At 42.6% G+C, this 19,057-nt stretch overlaps 1 pseudogene across 1 annotated transcript; it reads right to left on the bottom strand.

Annotated features, from left to right (window-relative positions):
- Positions 1-16: 16 nt before the first annotated feature.
- On the bottom strand, positions 17-18,985 carry LOC311134085 (NACHT, LRR and PYD domains-containing protein 3-like; annotated as a pseudogene). Its single transcript has 11 exons — positions 18,801-18,985; positions 12,263-12,408; positions 11,933-12,067; positions 11,312-11,342; positions 8,998-10,762; positions 8,524-8,697; positions 6,205-6,366; positions 5,947-6,120; positions 1,081-1,245; positions 869-918; positions 17-666 (listed from the first exon to the last, which is right to left on the bottom strand). The product of its transcript is annotated as an NACHT, LRR and PYD domains-containing protein 3-like (transcript).
- Between the last annotated feature and the right edge of the window lie 72 nt (positions 18,986-19,057).

The following is a 19,057-nucleotide window of genomic DNA, read 5'->3' as shown; positions in this document are numbered from 1 at the left end:
GTGAAACATTTGTGCTTCAGTTTCTGTAATGGAAAAGATCTTTATGAAGAAATCCTCCAATTAAGGAAAAACCACCCAATTCTTGAAATTCTTCCACCGATGGCCTGTTAGCCTCTACAGGACTACTGGCAACCCCGAAAGACACTGAGGAGTTTGTAGTCTCGATTCCAAATGCTGGATAGAGGGGCTCAGTGAATGTGGTCTGGAATGTATAAAGGTGGGTCATTGTGTCAGAGGAGACCTCATAGAAGGAGACAGTTCCAGCAGGACAGTCCAGAAACACTCCTACTCTCTTGTTTTGCTCGGATAGCGTTGCGGGGGAGGTTATTTTAGTCGTTTCATTATTGTAGTCGGCAGAGTCATGGTACTTGGAGCAGGCTAGACACCAGGAATTGTCATTGGATCCAAGCTTACAGACACGACCATTTCCTTTTCTGCTGATTCCTTTATATGCCACTCCTATGACAGTCAAGTGCCCACTCCCCTCTGCCTCCCAGTAATGGCGCCCACTCAGACCCTCTGTACACAGCACCTGTGGACAGTCAAATCTCTCTGGGTGATCAGGATACGGCTGCTGCTCTCGAACCCCTGTCACCTGTCTGTTTTGTTGAGACAGAGATAGGAGTCTGCTTACTGTGTTTAGGTCTAGTATGGGCTCACAGGCATCTGTGGATGAAAAGAGAGGTCAGAGGAGGAGAAAATAAGCTGGATCAAACCAATGCGTCTGTGTGTTTATGTCACGGGTGGGATGTGAACTACCTCATCACTAAAGTGTCTTACCTCCACTACATTTACAGGAATAATGAATGTGTTCTTTTAGTACATTGACCAAAATAGATGACTTGTTAAAACAGACAAACAAACATACACTTCTTAAGCAGCTGTGGTTCTATCCAGATCTCTTCATTATGGTCCACACTGTGGCAGAGGAGCAGACAGTGAGTGAGTGAGTGAGTGACAAGGAAACAAGTAAAGTGTTGCCATTGGAATTACTGAAAGGTCAGAATTCAATGTCGTGGTTCAAATAGGAGAGAAATATGCATACAAATGAGAAGATTGTCTCAGATTTACTGCACTAACTTGAGTTTACAACGGGCCTCCTCCAGTTTAGCAGAGAGCAGCTTCACTCCTGAGTCTCCTGGGTGATTGAAGCTCAGGTCCAGCTCTCTCAGGTGGGAGGGGTTTGACCTCAGAGCTGAAGCCAGAGCAGCACAGCCTTCCTCTGTGACTTTACAGAACGATAGCCTGCAGAGAAAAAAACATCAGGCTTTTACAACTTGACTGCGGCTATCGGGTGGTGAGAGCTGAAATACGAACCCTTCTTTTTAGAGATAGACTATTGTTAATGCATTTACATCTACATTTTGGTTATTTAGCAGACGCTCTTATCCAGAGCGACTTGCAGCCAGTCCATTCAAATAGGGAAAGACAACCACATATCACAGTCATTGTAAGTACAGCGTTTTCTTTTAAATCCACAACTTGAATCCCTCCACAGCCTCATAGAGGATCTAGATACATTTTCTAACCTCTCTGGATTACAACCAAATTATGATAAATGTATTATATTACGTATTGGATCACTAAAAAATACAAATTTTACATTACCTACAGTAGGGAGAACAAGTATTTGATACACTGCCGATTTTGCAGGTTTTCCTACTTACAAAGCATGTAGAGGTCTGTAATTTTTATCATAGGTACACTTCAACTGTGAGAGACAGAATCTAAAACAAAAATCCAGAAAATCACATTGTATGATTTTTAAGTAATTAATTTGCATTTTATTGCATGACATAAGTATTTGATCACCTACCAACCAGTAAGAATTCCGGCTCTCACAGACCTGTACGTTTTTCTTTAAGAAGCCCTCCTGTTCTCCACTCATTACCTGTATTAACTGCACCTGTTTGAACTCGTTACCTGTATAAAAGACACCTGTCCACACACTCAATCAAACAGACTCCAACCTCTCCACAATGGCCAAGACCAGAGAGCTGTGTAAGGACATCAGGGATAAAAATGTAGACCTCCACAAGGCTGGGATGGGCTACAGGACAATAGGCAAGCAGCTTGGTGAGAAGGCAACAACTGTTGGCGCAATTATTAGAAAATGGAAGAAGTTCAAGATGACGGTCAATCACCCTTGGTCTGGGGCTCCATGCAAGATCTCACCTCGTGGGGCATCAATGATCATGAGGAAGGTGAGGGATCAGCCCAGAACTACACGGCAGGACCTGGTCAATGACCTGAAGAGAGCTGGGACCACAGTCTCAAAGAAAACCATTAGTAACACACTAAGCCGTCATGGATTAAAATCCTGCAGCGCACGCAAGGTCCCCCTGCTCAAGCCAGCGCATGTCCAGGCCCGTCTGAAGTTTGCCAATGACCATCTGGATGATCCAGGGGAGGAATGGGAGAAGGTCATGTGGTCTGATGAGACAAAAATATAGCTTTTTGGTCTAAACTCCACTCGCCGTGTTTGGAGGAAGAAGAAGGATGAGTACAACCCCAAGAACACCATCCCAACCGTGAAGCATGGAGGTGGAAACATCATTCATTGGGGATGCTTTTCTGCAAAGGGGACAAGACGACTACACCGTATTGAGGGGAGGATGGATGGGGCCATGTATCGCGAGATCTTGGCCAACAACCTCCTTCCCTCAGTAAGAGCATTGAAGATGGGTCGTGGCTGGGTCTTCCATAATGACAACAACCCGAAACACACAGCCAGGGCAACTAAGGAGTGGCTCCGTAAGAAGCATCTCAAGGTCCTGGAGTGGCCTAGCCAGTCTCCAGACCTGAACCCAATATAAAATCTTTGGAGGGAGCTGAAAGTCTGTATTGCCCAGCGACAGCCCCGAAACCTGAAGAATCTGGAGAAGGTCTGTATGGAGGAGTGGGCCAAAATCCCTGCTGCAGTGTGTGCAAACCTGGTCAAGACCTACAGGAAACGTATGATCTCTGTAATTGCAAACAAAGGTTTCTGTACCAAATATTAAGTTCTGCTTTTCTGATGTATCAAATACTTATGTCATGCAATAAAATGCAAATTAATTACTTAAAAATCATACAATGTGATTACAGACCTCTACATGCTTTGTAAGTAGGAAAACCTGCAAAATCGGCAGTGTATCAAGTACTTGTTCTCCCCACTGTATATAGTTTACCAATAAAATGGTCTGATGGTGATGTGGATATACTCGGAATACATATCCCAAATGAAATAAATGATCTCACTCCAGTACATTTTTATAGAAAGTTAGCTAAAATAGATAAGATCTTGCTACCATGGAAAGGTAAATACCTGTCAATTTGTGGAAAAATCACCCTGATTAACTCTTTAGTATTATCCCAGTTTACCTATTTGCTTATGGTCTTGCCTACGCCTAGTGAACAGTTCTTTAAATTATATGAGAAAATTTTTTTCCATTTTATTTGGAACGGCAAGCCAGACAAAACTAAACGAGCCTATTTATATAATGAATTCGGAGGACAGAAATTATTAAATATTAAAGCATTAGACCTATCACTAAAAGCTTCAGTCATACAACAGTTATACTTAAATCCGAACTGGTTCTCTAGCAAATTAGTAAGATTGTCTCACCCATGTGTATGTATATATGTATATATATTTGCGAGAAAAAAAAACATATGGGGGATTGGAAGTGATGCAGACAATTACAGTGGGGGAAAAAAGTATTTAGTCAGCCACCAATTGTGCAAGTTCTCCCACTTAAAAAGATGAGAGAGGCCTGTAATTTTCATCATAGGTACACGTCAACTATGACAGACAAAATGAGAAACAAAAATCCAGAAAATCAGATTGTAGGAATTTTAATGAATTTATTTGCAAATTATGGTGGAAAATAAGTATTTGGTCAATAACAAAAGTTTCTCAATACTTTGTTATATACACTTTGCTGGCAATGACACAGGTCAAACGTTTTCTGTAAGTCTTCACAAGGTTTTCACACACTGTTGCTGGTATTTTGGCCCATTCCTCCATGCAGATCTCCTCTAGAGCAGTGATGTTTTGGGGCTGTCGCTGGGCAACACGGACTTTCAACTCCCTCCAAAGATTTTCTATGGGGTTGAGATCTGGAGACTGGCTAGGCAACTCCAGGACCTTGAAATGCTTCTTACGAAGCCACTCCTTCGTTGCCCGGGCGGTGTGTTTGGGATCATTGTCATGCTGAAAGACCCAGCCACGTTTCATCTTCAATGCCCTTGCTGATGGAAGGAGGTTTTCACTCAAAATCTCACGATACATGGCCCCATTCATTCTTTCCTTTACACGGATCAGTCGTCCTGGTCCCTTTGCAGAAAAACAGCCCCAAAGCATGATGTTTCCACCCCCATGCTTCACAGTAGGTATGGTGTTCTTTGGATGCAACTCAGCATTCTTTTTTCTCCAAACACGACGAGTTGAGTTTTTACCAAAAAGTTATATTTTGGTTTCATCTGACCATATGACATTCTCCCAATCCTCTTCTGGATCATCCAAATGCACTCTAGCAAACTTCAGATGGGCCTGGACATGTACTGGCTTAAGCAGGGGGACACGTCTGACACTGCAGGATTTGAGTCCCTGGCGGCGTAGTGTGTTACTGATGGTAGGCTTTGTTACTTTGGTCCCAGCTCTCTGCAGGTCATTCACTAGGTCCCCCCGTGTGGTTCTGGGATTTTTGCTCACCGTTCTTGTGATCATTTTGACCCCACGGGGTGAGATCTTGCGTGGAGCCCCAGATCGAGGGAGATTATCAGTGGTCTTGTATGTCTTCCATTTCCTAATAATTGCTCCCACAGTTGATTTCTTCAAACCAAGCTGCTTACCTATTGCAGATTCAGTCTTCCCAGCCTGGTGCAGGTCTACAATTTTGTTTCTGGTGTCCTTTAACAGCTCTTTGGTCTTGGCCATAGTGGAGTTTGGAGTGTGACTGTTTGAGGTTGTGGACAGGTGTCTTTTATACTGATAACAAGTTCAAACAGGTGCCATTAATAAAGGTAATGAGTGGAGGACAGAGGAGCCTCTTAAAGAAGAAGTTACAGGTCTGTGAGAGCCAGAAATCTTGCTTGTTTGTAGGTGACCAAATACTTATTTTCCACCATAATTTGCAAATAAATTCATTAAAAATCCTACAATGTGATTTTCTGGATTATTATTTCTCAATTTGTCTGTCATAGTTGACGTGTACCTATTATGAAACTTACAGGCCTCTCTCATCTTTTTAAGTGGGAGAACTTGCACAATTGGTGGCTGACTAAATACTTTTTTTCCCCACTGTACATTGATGGAAGTTACAATCTGCAATATTAAAGCTGATCTACCCCCTAAAAAAATTTAAATAAATAAAGCACGTATCAGAGAAATCCGTGCAAGTGAGGAAAGACAAGTGTTAGTGCAAGAATGAACATAAGGTGTTTTTATGATCTAGGGCTAGATTCGATCAGATTGACATCCGCATAGCTTTGTTTTGGCGGTGTCAAAGGTGGAACTACATTAGAGCTGTTAAATCCACAAGCAGCTCGTTGCGTTACCTTATCACACACACTGCCATTGGATACAACAAAACCACACCCGATTATAATCCCACAAATCCCACGCAGCCGCGTTAACAGTTCAAACGCTCAAATTAGATTGATAGGCATAAATCCCCCGATCCAAATGAACATGAAAACATGCATTAGCCTAACATCAATGGTTTGACATTCGAGAGTCATTATTTCTAACAGCGATAGAGCCTATACTTTCTAGCGCCATTTGAACTTCTAACACAGTAGGGTTAATAAGGAAGGGACTGGTTTGTGACACACATGAGCAGCTGCTCACCGATATGTCACCTCATACCACAGTTACACCTCCAATGCTGGCTAACGCTGGTTAATGCTCGATCTGATTGAATCCAGGCCATATTTGTGTACAGTATGTTCGTAAATACTGACCTCAGTATCTCTAGTCTACAGTTTTGATGCCCTAGTCCATCAGAGAGCAACTTCACTCCTGAATCCTGCAGGTCATTGTGACTCAGGTCCAGCTCTCTCAGGTGAGAGGAGGTTGAACTGAGAGCTGAGGCCAACTCTTCACAACAGTCTTCTGTCAGACAACATCGATTCAGCCTAAATGAGAGAAAAAATAATATTACAACACACTAGGCAACAAGTAGCCATAATGAGAGGAAAATCACAAAAGTAATGACTGACCTCAGTTTCTCCAGTTTACAGTGCAGGCTCAACAATTCAGCAGCAAGCAGCTTCACTCCAAAATCCTTCAGTCTGTTGTAACTCAGGTCCAACTCAATAAGGGATAACTTAAGAGAGACCAATATTTCACAAGACTCCCCAGTGATGCCACAGCCAGCAAGTCTATAAAGATGTGAGAACATACCATTGAAACAGGCTGGGATGAGCTTCCCAAAAACATAATCATCACCTTTAGCATTAAGATCATTGTTCGTCGATTGTCTACCAATGCACTTAAGATGATCTTAGTGCTAATTATGATCAACGAAAACAGAATGCATTAGGCTGAAAATTAACTTTAAAGGGATAGTTTGGGATTTTGGCAATGAAGCCCTTTTTCTACTTTCCAAGAGTCAGTTGAACTCATGCACAGGGAGGGAAAAAAGTATTTGATCCCCTGCTGATTTTGTACGTTTGCCCACTGACAAAGAAAAGATCAGTCTGTAATTTTAATGGTAGGTTTATTTGAACAGTGAGAGACAGAATAACAACAAAATAATCCAGAAAAACGCATGTCAAAAATGTTATACATTTATTTGCATTTTAATGAGGGAAATACGTATTTGACCCCCTCTCAATCAGAAAGGTTTCTGGCTCCCAAGTGTCTTTTATACAGGTAATGAGCTGAGATTAGGAGCACACTCTTAAAGGGAGTGCTCCAAATCTCAGTTTGTTACCTATATAAAAGACACCTGTCCACAGAAGCAATCAATCAATCCGATTCCAAACTCTCCACCATGGCCAAGACCAAAGAGCTCTCCAAGGATGTCAGGGACAAGATTGTAGACCTACACAAGGCTGGAATGGGCTACAAGACCATCGCCAAGCAGCTTGGTGAGAAGGTGACAACAGTTGGTGCGATTATTCGCAAATGAAAGAAACACAAAAGAACTGTCAAACTCCCTTGGCCTGGGGCTCCATGCAAGATCTCACCTCGTAGAGTTGCAATGATCATGAGAACGGTGAGGAATCAGCCCAGAACTACACGGGAGGATCTTGTCAATGATCTCAAGGCAGCTGGGACCATAGTCACCAAAAAAACAATTGGTAACACACTACGCCGTGAAGGACTGAAATCCTGCAGCGCCCGCAAGGTCCCCCTGCTCAAGAAAGCACATATACAGGCCTGTCTGAAGTTTGCCAATGAACATCTGAATGATTCAGAGGAGAACTGGGTGAAAGTGTTGTGGTCAGATGAGATCAAAATCGAGCTCTTTGGCATCAACTCAACTCGCCGTGTTTGGAGGAGGAGGAATGCTGCCTATGACCCCAAGAACACCATCCCCATCGTCAAACATGGAGGTGGAAACATTATGCTTTGGAGGTGTTTTTCTGCTAAGGGGGCAGGACAACTTCACCGCATCAAAGGGACAATGGACAGGGCCATGTACCGTCAAATCTTGGGTGAGAACCTCCTTCCCTCAGCCAGGGCATTGAAAATGGGTCGTGGATGGATATTCCAGCATGACAATGACCCAAAACACACAGCCAAGGCAACAAAGGAGTGGCTCAAGAAGAAGCACATTAAGATCCTGGAGTGGCCTAGCCAGTCTCCAGACCTTAATCCCATAGAAAATCTGTGGAGGGAGCTGAAGGTTCGAGTTGCCAAACATCAGCCTCGAAACCTTAATGACTTGGAGAAGATCTGCAAAGAGGAATGGGACAAAATCCCTCCTGAGATGTGTGCAAACCTGGTGGCCAACTACAAGAAACGTCTGACCTCTGTGATTGCCAACAAGGGTTTTGCCACCAAGTACTAAGTCATGTTTTGCAGAGGGGTCAAATACTTATTTCCCTCATTAAAATGCAAATCAATTCATAACATTTTTGACATGCGTTTTTCTGAATTTTTTTGTTGTTATTCTGTCTCTCACTGTTCAAATAAACCTACCATTAAAATTATAGACTGATCATGTCTTTCTCAGTGTGCAAACGTACAAAATCAGCAGGGGATCAAATACTTTTTTCCCTCACTGTATACAATTTTTATGTCTCTGTGTTCAGTTTTATGGAAGTTGCCAACTAGCGTTAGCGAAATTGCTAACTAGCGTGAGCGCAATGGCTAACTAGAGTTAGCGCAAGCTTACGCTACTGTAGTTAGCATTGGCTCGCAAAAACTACCTCTAACTTCCTTCATACTGGACACATAGACATAAAGATGGTATTCACAAGTTTATCTGACTCTGGGGAAGTAGATAAAGTCCTGAACTATCCCTTTAACAAACTGTCCAACAATGTTACAGTTTCTGGTGATTTAAAGATGTCTCCAAATGTACTGACCTCAGTGTCTCCAGTTTACAGTGTGGATCCTCCAGTCCAGAAAAAAGTATAAACTCTCCATCATCAAACAGCTCACTGTTCCTCAGGTCCAACTCTCTCAGAGGTGAGTATGCTGATTGGAGAACGGAGGCCAGTGTGTCACAGACCTGATTTGAAAGAGTATAGCCAGACAGTCTGCAGAAACAGAGAACATATCGTTACAGTCTGATGTTGTGCAGGCCATGGCAAACTGTTGAATCCTATTGTATTCAGTGTGTGCTGAGTAGGATCTGTCCATAGTAACTTATGAGAATGACCTCATGAAACCTGTTGTTCTGATAAAGAAAATTCTAAGTGAAATGAAAGCAAACACATACAAATGGTTAGGGGTATTAGGTCTCTCAGCATACATACATATTTTGAAAAATGTGGACTAGAATTATTCTGATTTAATCATTTTCTGGTATGTGAATTTAGTCTTGACTGAAGCCTTACCTTGCCTTTCTGCAGTTTCTCACAGCTGGGACCAGTCTGTCATGACCCTCCTCTGATGTGTTGTATTTCACCAGGTCAAACTCATCCTGCACCTCCTCTGACATCAGAAGCACATAGGCCAGTGCTGAGCAGTCAGCAGGAGACAATTCTTCTCCTGACTCAAGGAACTTCTGAACGTTCTCCTGAACTGAATTGTCCTTCATCTCAGTCAAACAGAGGAAAAGGTTGATGTACCTTTCAGGTGAGACATGATGTGCACCAGGATTCTTGAGGTATTTCCTAATCTCCTCAACAGTCTCTGAGCTGATCTTTGTTTTTGGAAGTAGGCCTTGCAACAACCTCTGATTGGATTCCAGTGTTATGCCAACAAGGAAGCGGAGGAATAGGTCCAGGTGTCCATTTGGACTATTCGTAGCTTTGTCCACCATCATCTTCAGCAACTCATGCAAGGGAAGCTCTGCAGAAGCATTCTCCAGGAAAGACTCAAGGGCCTTGATGTTGTTGCTCACACAGCAGTGAAAGACATGCAGTGCAGCAAGGAACTCCTGAAAGGTCAGGTGCACAAAGCAGTACACCTTTGTATACAACCCACACTCTTCTTTGAGGAATTCTGTGCAAAACTCAGAGTACGTTGAGGCTTCACTAACATCAATCCCACAGTTTCTCAGGTCATCCTCGTCGAATATGATATTGCCCTCTTGCAGCTGTTCAAATGCTAATTGTGCCAGGTTCAAAATGAAGACTTTATTTGTTGCCAAGATCTTCTGTCTATCCCTCTCATTCTGCCCCTGATACTTTTCATTTGCCAGGTTTATCTGAATGACCATGAGGCGAATGTACATCTCAGTCAGAGTTGTAAGGATCTCTCCGCTCTCATTTCTCTGTCCACGAAACACGTCCTCTAGAACCTTTGCAGTGATCCAACAGAAGACTGGTATGTGGCACATGATGTGGAGGCTCCTTGATGTCTTTACATGTGAAATGATTTTGTTGGCTAGTTTCCCATCACCGAATCTCTTCTTGAAGTATTTTTCTCTCTGGGTGTCAGTGAAACCTCGTACTTCTGTCATCCGACTGACCAAGTCGCGGGGGATCTGATTGGCTCCTGCTGGTCTGGAAGTTATCCAGAGGAGCGCTTTGGAAAACAGAGTCCCCTCGATGAGGTTAGTCAGCAACTCGTCTACTGATGACATCTGTGTCATATCAAACAGTGTCTTGTTGTTTTGGAAATCCAAAGGAAGTCTGCTTTCATCCAGACCATCAAAGATGAACAAAACTTTACAATCAGTGTACTGCTTTGCGTCTTCTATCTTGGAAAGTTCAGGATGAAAACCATTTAAAAGTCCATGAAGACTGCATTGGTTTTTAATCCGATTCAGCTCTCTGAAAGGAAGCACAAAGATGAAATCTACATCCTGATTGGCTTGTCCTTCTGCCCAGTCGATGATGAATTTCTTCACTGAGACTGTTTTTCCGATTCCAGCGATGCCCTTCGTCAGCACAGTTCTGATGTGTTCCTCTTCTCCATGTGAGGGTTTGAAAATGTTATTACAGTCGATAGGAGTGTCTGGTGATGTTTTTCTCCTGGATGTATATTCAATCTGCCGAACCTCATGTTCTTTATTAACCCCTTCACTCTCTCCCTGTGTGATGTAGAGCTGTGTGTAAATCCTATCAAGGGGAGTTCGATCTACTGCAGTGCCTTCTAACACAAATCCAAACTTCTTCCTCAGACTGGCTTTATATGTCTTCAGAATATCATTCACTAGAATGAAATGTAAACAAAAACATAAAGTTATAAAGTATTCTTATTGTAACCCTCTTTTGAATAAGGCTGTTTACTCTGTTACTCAGAAGCCACTCTAAAAGTCTCATTAAAACAATTCAAGTGGAGTATATTGCTCCAGCCAACTGATTCTGAGGCTCATATTTGTGTTACCATTTTGAATCAACATCAGATCAAAATATATTTATGCTGAGTTGAATGCATTAGATCTGGGGAAAATGCATAAACCTGTGGTGTTGTTTTTTGTGCCATCAAATACCAGGTTGTATGGTACACAGGGGGCAGGCGTAATGAACCGATGCTCAACTCACTGGAGAGACAAGAGAGAAAAGACAGAGACTGAGTTACAGTAGTCCCCAATTCTATTCCCAAAGAGGACAATCATCATTGATATAAGGTGTCAGGAAATTGAATGTGCACAATAGTGTATAGGACCTCGTTCTTTAGTAGTGTATAGAACAGTTGCAACACGTGATGGAGAATAGGCTGTAACTAGAATTACAAGAAATACAATGTTTGATGCCTTACCCTTGTTGTGTGGAACAGCTATGTGGGGCTTCTAGAAATAATAAGAAAGAGAATCAATAATGCTTGTAGCTAGGAAACCTACAGTTCTGAATATGAATTGAAAGAATCCTGCCGTAAGTCAATCTACCGTATGACAAAACATCAGCTAGCATCTGACAACACCAGACCTGGGCAGAAAATAGTTGTAAATGCCAACTTTTCAAATACTTGAGGCAGTCAAATATAGTTAATATAGAGTTTCAACTTAAAGGCAACTTTTTTCTTTAATATTCAAATACAGGTCTCAGAAAAACAAATCATATTTGAAAGTATTTTGAATACCTCTCAGAAAACCAAACAATATTTGAAAGTATTTGAATATATACAAGTTATTTGAAAACAAAAAAATATGTATTTGATGGCTGCCAAATATTTGATGAAGACTCTATTCAAATAGCTGTAGTCACCTCCAAAGTAACTATTTGTTCCCCAGGGAAAATAGTTACTTTCCACAAAGCATAGTTAAAACTATAGTTATCGCAGGTCTGCACAACACAACATAACATCTGACCTGAGATGTTTCACTAAAACCGGTATCTGTTCATACAGACATCAACTGTGTGAGAATGATAAAGGGTTCACCTGTTTTTGGCACAGTGATGATGATGTCTCTTACAGTGGAGTTGTAGATGAATGGGGCGATGATAACGCTTCCATCCTGAGCTCTAATGGAGGTTGAGATAGAAGCTACTCTATGCTCCTCAACATGCTGGTCTTCTGTTAATTGACAAACAAACATAACAACATTGACATAGTGATTTGAAAATTGATGGTGAACATTCTAATTGCACGATATAAATGTAGATCCAAATGTACTTGGTCAATCATTTTGAGCCATAAACATTTTTCAAGTATACTTTTTACTACAAAGAAATTGGCTAAATAATCATAATTTTCAAAAAGGTGTCTTACTTTCTTGGTGTCTAATACCAGGTTGTTGTAGCTGTAGTAGGTTCGGTTCAGGATGTGTTCTGGATCTCTTTCCACACTGGGGGCAGCCAGGGTCTCCTGATGGACCAGGCTGGTCCCTGTAGCTGTCGATGCACTGTCTGCACACTCTGTGTCCACAGATAAAAGAGACGGGGTCTCTCAGCCCCTGCTCACACACTGAACAGCTGGACTGATGCTCGCTCAGACCTGCCCTCCAGCTCCATTCACTGCTAAGAGAGAGAGAGAAGAGCTATTCAGTGTGTGTGTGTGTGTGTGTGTGTGTGTGTGTGTGTGTGTGTGTGTGTGTGTGTGTGTGTGTGTGTGTGTGTGTGTGTGTGTGTGTGTGTGTGTGTGTGTGTGTGTGTGTGTGTGTGTGTGTGTGTGTGTGTGTGTGTGTGTGTGTGTGTGTGTGTGTGTGTGTGCGTACTTGTTTTCCTACAATATCAGGACCTCAATGTCCTAACATTCCCCCCGAATGTCCTGAAAAGGTAGGGAAACTATCACTTTTATTAAAAGTCAGGACTTTTTTCAGGTTCTGAATTTGTTCAAATGCTATTTTAAACTTAAGGTCTAGGTTTAGGGTTTTGGGGTTAAGTTTAGGTTTAGGTTTAGGGGTTAGGGAAAATAGGATATTTAATGGTCAAACATTTTTACAGTCCTAAAAGTCCTGAAATTCCACGAAAACAAAGCTGTGTGTGAGTGTCACGTGTCGTTGTGGCTTTATTCTGGGGTGTTAACACAACATAGAAAGTCTGAAACAAATACAAAACATGAAAAATTACTGATAAAGAAAGCTTGTGCTGTCCCCTCTGCTGTGGTGAGACTGCCTGCTGAGCCAGCAGGAGTGTTTGGCCATCAATACCAGGAAATAATGGTTTCTGTTCATGACAGACAAGCAGTGTGTTGTATTATCGGGAGGTAGAATAAATGTGTGTATAGGCCCATGTATCCCCCTCTTCTTCAATACCCATAGAGTACAAAAACCCACCTGTGTTCCATTTCAGCGGATTTTACTCAGCACATGCAGTGGGATCCTTCATCAACGTAGACCTTCAACATCTTTTCAACAATGTCTGTCACATCGCCTCTTCAAAAGGATGGGAAGTCCAACAGAGTTTCATGAGTCACAGAAAAACCTGAACCAACTCATGCTCCAGGTCATCCAGGAGGTCTATAAGGGAGTGTGCCATGCTGACAAGCTGAAACATTCACATCATCATGGCCACCAAAAGAGAACTCAACTCTGTAAAACTGAGACTCATTGCATAACCAACTTATTTTTCTCTAGCTGCTCCTATTATTATCCAATTTCAATTTCTTCAAAAGGAAAGGGAGCAATTTTGCTGCTTTCAGAACTCACTTTATATTTACAGAGTAAATCCATAGCAGCAATGTTTCGGTCTAGAACAGTGAGATCTTTATTTTATTATTTCTTACACACAGTGGGACAAACACAGGTGTCCCACTCTAAATAAAAATAGTTTGGATGCAGTGGAGCTGTGCCCTTTGCTTTTGTTCGATCAGTTTGGTGAAAAAATATATATACAGTGGGGAGAACAAGTATTTGATACACTGCCGATTTTGCAGGTTTTCCTACTTACAAAGCATGTAGAGGTCTGTAATTCGTATCATAGGTACATTTCAAAAAAAAAAAATCCAGAAAATTACATTGTATGATTTTTAAGTAATGAATTTGCATTTTATTGCATGACATAAGTATTTGATACGTCAGAAAAGCAGAACTTAATATTTGGTACAGAAACCTTTGTTTGCAATTACAGAGATCATACGTTTCCTGTAGGTCTTCACCAGGTTTGCACACACTGCAGCAGGGATTTTGGCCCACTCCTCCATACAGACCTTCTCCAGATCCTTCAGGTTTCGGGGCTGTCGCTGGGCAATACGGACTTTCAGCTCCCTCCAAAGATGTTCTATTGGGTTCAGGTCTGGAGACTGGCTAGGCCACTCCAGGACCTTGAGATGCTTCTTACGGAGCCACTCCTTGGTTGCCCTGGCTGTGTGTTTCGGGTCGTTGTCATGCTGGAAGACCCAGCCACGACCCATCTTCAATGCTCTTACTGAGGGAAGGAGGTTGTTGGCCAAGATCTCGCGATACATGGCCCCATCCATCCTCCCCTCAATACGGTGCAGTCGTCCTGTCCCCTTTGCAGAAAAGCATCCCCAAAGAATGATGTTTCCACCTCCATGCTTCATGGTTGGGATGGTGTTCTTGGGGTTGTACTCATCCTTCTTCTTCCTCCAAACACGGCGAGTGGAGTTTAGACCAAAAAGCTCTATTTTTGTCTCATCAGACCACATGACCTTCTCCCATTCCTCCTCTGGATCATCCAGATGGTCATTGGCAAACTTCAGACGGGCCTGGACATGCGCTGACTTGAGCAGGGGGACCTTGCGTGCGCTGCAGGATTTTAATCCATGATGGCGTAGTGTGTTACTAATGGTTTTCTTTGAGACTGTGGTCCCAGCTCTCTTCAGGTCATTGACCAGGTCCTGCCGTGTAGGTCTGGGCTGATCCCTCACCTTCCTCATGATCATTGATGCCCCACGAGGTGATCTTGCATGGAGCCCCAGACCGAGGGTGATTGACCTTCATCTTGAACTTCTTCCATTTTATAATAATTGCGCCAACAGTTGTTGCCTTCTCACCAAGCTGCTTGCCTATTGTCCTGTAGCCCATCACAGCCTTGTGCAGGTCTACAATTTTAGCCCTGATGTCCTTACACAGCTCTCTGGTCTTGGCCATTGTGGAGAGGTTGGAGTCTGTTTGATTGAGTGTGTGGACAGGTGTCTTTTATACAGGTAACGAGTTCAAACAGGTGCAGTTAATACAGGTAATGAGTGGAGAACAGGAGGGCTTCTTACCGGAATTCTTACTGGTTGGTAGGTGATCAAATACTTATGTCATGCAATAAAATGCAAATGAATTACTTAAAAATCATACAATGTGATTTTCTGGATTTTTGTTTTAGATTCCGTCTCTCACAGTTGAAGTGTACCTATGATAAAAATTACAGAACTCTACATGCTTCGTAAGTAGGAAAACCTGCAAAATCGGCAGTGTATCAAATACTTGTTCTCCCCACTGTATATATATTTTTTCTCTAAAGGGCAGCATTTATACACTCATTAGTGCTGTGCACATTCCAGTTTGACTACATTGTAGATGCCTGCCAGATCTCACAACGCGACCACTGTTTTGATAATAGTCACGCTCCAGGCCAACCACATTTCAGGCGTTACATTGCATTAACCAATGGTTGTGTGCCACGTCCTTGACTGTGTATTCGGTCATCAGATTGCTATATCATAAGATGCGGTTAGCTGATATGTTAAACACCTATCCATGCGTTATGAGATCTGGCAGGCGTCTGCAATGCAGTCGGGCCTGGAACACAGCCACCATCTTAAGCTGCATACTCGTGCCATCTCTAGGTATGTGTTATCTATGTATATCTTACATAACATTGACACGTGATAAAAGAACACTTCGACAGGCCTGGCCTAAAGAGAGGTATGTGCACAGTCTACCCACATGCTATTAACATCATGTTGATGATTGGTACATGCAGCCATACCAATATTTCTAGTTTTGTCAAGTGAGCAGCTTGGAGGCCTGAGACCCACTTTGAAAACAAGTGTTGTATAATGCATTCATGTGTTATCCTCTATTTGATTTAACCCAAAAATAAATAAAAATCAATCAATCAATCAAATAAACATTTCTGATTCTTGATCAGTCTCAATGCGCGAATACCACTATGTCTGGAGACGTTTTGAGGTTTATAACTTGGTTACTGTGACACTTCTCCTGTCAATCATTAGCCACAGTGGTGAGTAGCCAAATGAATCCTTTAAAATCACAGAAAACAGCTTAACATTTCCTACGCCATGATGTCTGGAGCACTACTTTACATCAGAATAGAGGTATTACTATATCATGTGGAGAAGAATGAAATGCTTTACTGGGCCAATAAATAACCCTCAAAGTACATTCCAGTCCAACCCGCCACAACTTCGTTGACTAAGACATTAGGTAGCCTAAGTCATATGAAACATTTTCCCTTTTAAGAAAATAATAACTCAGCAACTGTAAATGTATAGTAATATCATCTGGTCTGTTCTGCTTACCCTCTGTTGGTTATGCTGTGGGAGAGGGGTGAAAATGCATGTCATTTTCTTCCTTCTTCCTGCTTCCCGAGTGTGAGTGTGAGTCTCTCTCTCTCTCTCTCTCTCTCTCTCTCTCTCTCTCTCTCTCTCTCTCTCTCTCTCAATTCAATTTCAATTTCAATTTCAATTTAAGGGCTTTATTGGCATGGGAAACGTGTGTTAACATTGCCAAAGCAAGTGAAGTAGATAGTAAACAAAAGTGAAATTAACAATAAATATTAACAGTAAACATTACACTCAGAAGTTTCAAAAGAATAAAGACATTTCAAATGTCATATTATGTATATATACAGTGTTGTAACAATGTGCAAATAGTTAAAGTACAAATGGGAAAATAAATCAACATAAATATGGGTTGTATTTACAATGGTGTTTGTTCTTCACTGGTTGCCCTTTTCTTGTGGCAACAGGTCACAAATCTTGCAGCTGTGATGGCACACTGTGGTTTTTCACCCAGTAGATAAGGGAGTTTATCAAAATTGGGTTTGTTTTTCGAATTCTTTGTGGATCGCTGTAATCTGAGGGAAATATGTGTCTCTAATATGGTCATACATTTGGCAGGAGGTTAGGAAGTGCAGCTCAGTTTCCACCTCATTTTGTGGGCAGTGTGCACATAGCCTGTCTTCTCTTGAGAGCCAGGTCTGCCTACGGCGGCCTTTCTCAATAGCAAGGCTATGCTCACTGAGTCTGTACATAGTCAAAGCTTTCCTTAAGTTTGGGTCAGTCACAGTGGTCAGGTATTCTGCCACTGTGTACTCTCTGTTTAGGGCCAAATAGCATTCTAGTTTGCTCTGTTTATTTGTTTGTTCTTTCCAATGTGTCAAGTAATTCTCTTTTTGTTTTCTCATGATTTGGTTGGGTCTAATTGTGTTGTTGTTGTTGTTGTTGTTGTTGTTGTCCTGGGGCTGTGTGGGGTCTGTTTGCGTTTGTGAACACAGCCCCAGGACAAGCTTACTTAGGGGACTCTTCTCCAAGTTCATCTCTCTGTAGGTGATGGCTTTGTTATGGAAGGTTTGGGAATCGCTTCCTTTTAAGTGGTTATAGAATTTAACGGCTCTTTTCTGGATTTTGATAATTAGCGGGTATTGGCCTAATTCTGCTCTGCATGCATTATTTGGTGTTTTACGTTGTACACGGGGGATGTTTTTGCAGAATTCTGCATGCAGAGTCTCAATTTGGTGTTTGTCCCATTTTGTGAATTCTTGGTTGGTGAGCGGACCCCAGACCTCAGAACCATAAAGGGCAATGGGTTCTATAACTGATTCAAGTATTTTTAGCCAGATCCTAATTGGTATGTCAAATTTTATGTTCCTTTTGATGGCATAGAAGGCCCTTCTTGCCTTGTCTCTCAGATCGTTCACAGCTTTGTGGAAGTTACCTGTGGCGCTGATGTTTAGGCCAAGGTATGTATAGTTTTTTGTGTGCTCTAGGGCAACGGTGTCTAGATGGAATTTGTATTTGTGGTCCTGGCAACTGGACCTTTTTTGGAACACCATTATTTTTGTCTTACTGAGATTTACTGTCAGGGCCCAGGTCTGACAGAATCTGTGCAGAAGATCTAGGTGCTGCTGTAGGCCCTCCTTGGTTGGTGACAGAAGCACCAGATCATCAGCAAACAGAAGACATTTGACTTCAGATTCTCTCTCTCTCTCTCTCTCTCTCTCTCTCTCTCTCTCTCTCTCTCTCTCTCTCTCTCTCTCTCTCTCTCTCTCTCTCTCTCTCTCTCTCTCTCTCTCTCTGCCCCCGCCCCTGTCTCTCTCTCTGCCCCCGCCCCCTCTCTCTCTCTCTCTGCCCCCGCCCCCCTCTCTCTCTGCCCCCGCACCCCTCTCTCTCTGCCCCCGCACCCCTCTCTCTCTGCCCCCGCCCCCCTCTCTCTCTGCTCCCGCCCCCCTCTCTCTCTGCCCCCTCTCTGCTCCCTCCCGATCGATCCCTCCCCCTTGACCCATCTTCCTCTACTTTCTTCACTGCCTCCGCATATGACAACTTCTTCTCTACTCTTACCCTGGATACCTCAACCTGCTTCTCTCGCACTGGACATGTCTGATCGCCAGCCCCATGGCCACCCCTACAATTACTTCACCACACCTTCCACCTCCGATACATCACCCTCATTCACTTCCATTTCTAATCCTGTCTTCAGCTCACTTTGCTTACATTTCCTACCACTCTTCTTTAACAAACCTTCTCCCGCCATTTTTAACTGACTCAAACTCACAATTGTCCTCTGCCTCTCTTTTCCCCTCATTCATCCAAGTATACGTCTCCTTGTGATAATACTGCATTTCTCCAAACATATCTGTTTTTTGCATTCTCTAAGGACTCCATTTCCCACCTCCTTTCCCTTCCTGCCTCTATTCTATCCTCGGCCTTGACCTCTTCATTGCTCTCCTCTTCTGATCCGCTGTCCTCCTCTCCTGAATAACCATCGTCTTCCGATCCCTCATCCAAGCTGTTATCCTCACTATCATCGGGACTTACTCCCTTTCCAACTGCTCGTCTTTTCGCTGAAGAGGCCATGCTCCACCCCTGTCGGTCAAGACCTTCCCACCTTACAGGTAAGTCAACCAGAGACACTGCGTTTAGGTCGGA

The sequence above is a fragment of the Coregonus lavaretus genome, assembly GCF_964263955.1.
Source record: "Coregonus lavaretus genome assembly, chromosome: 8".
Classification (NCBI taxonomy): Eukaryota; Metazoa; Chordata; class Actinopteri; order Salmoniformes; family Salmonidae; genus Coregonus; species Coregonus lavaretus.
Note: the sequence above shows the minus strand (reverse complement) of the source record. Positions and strands in the feature narration are given on the sequence as shown.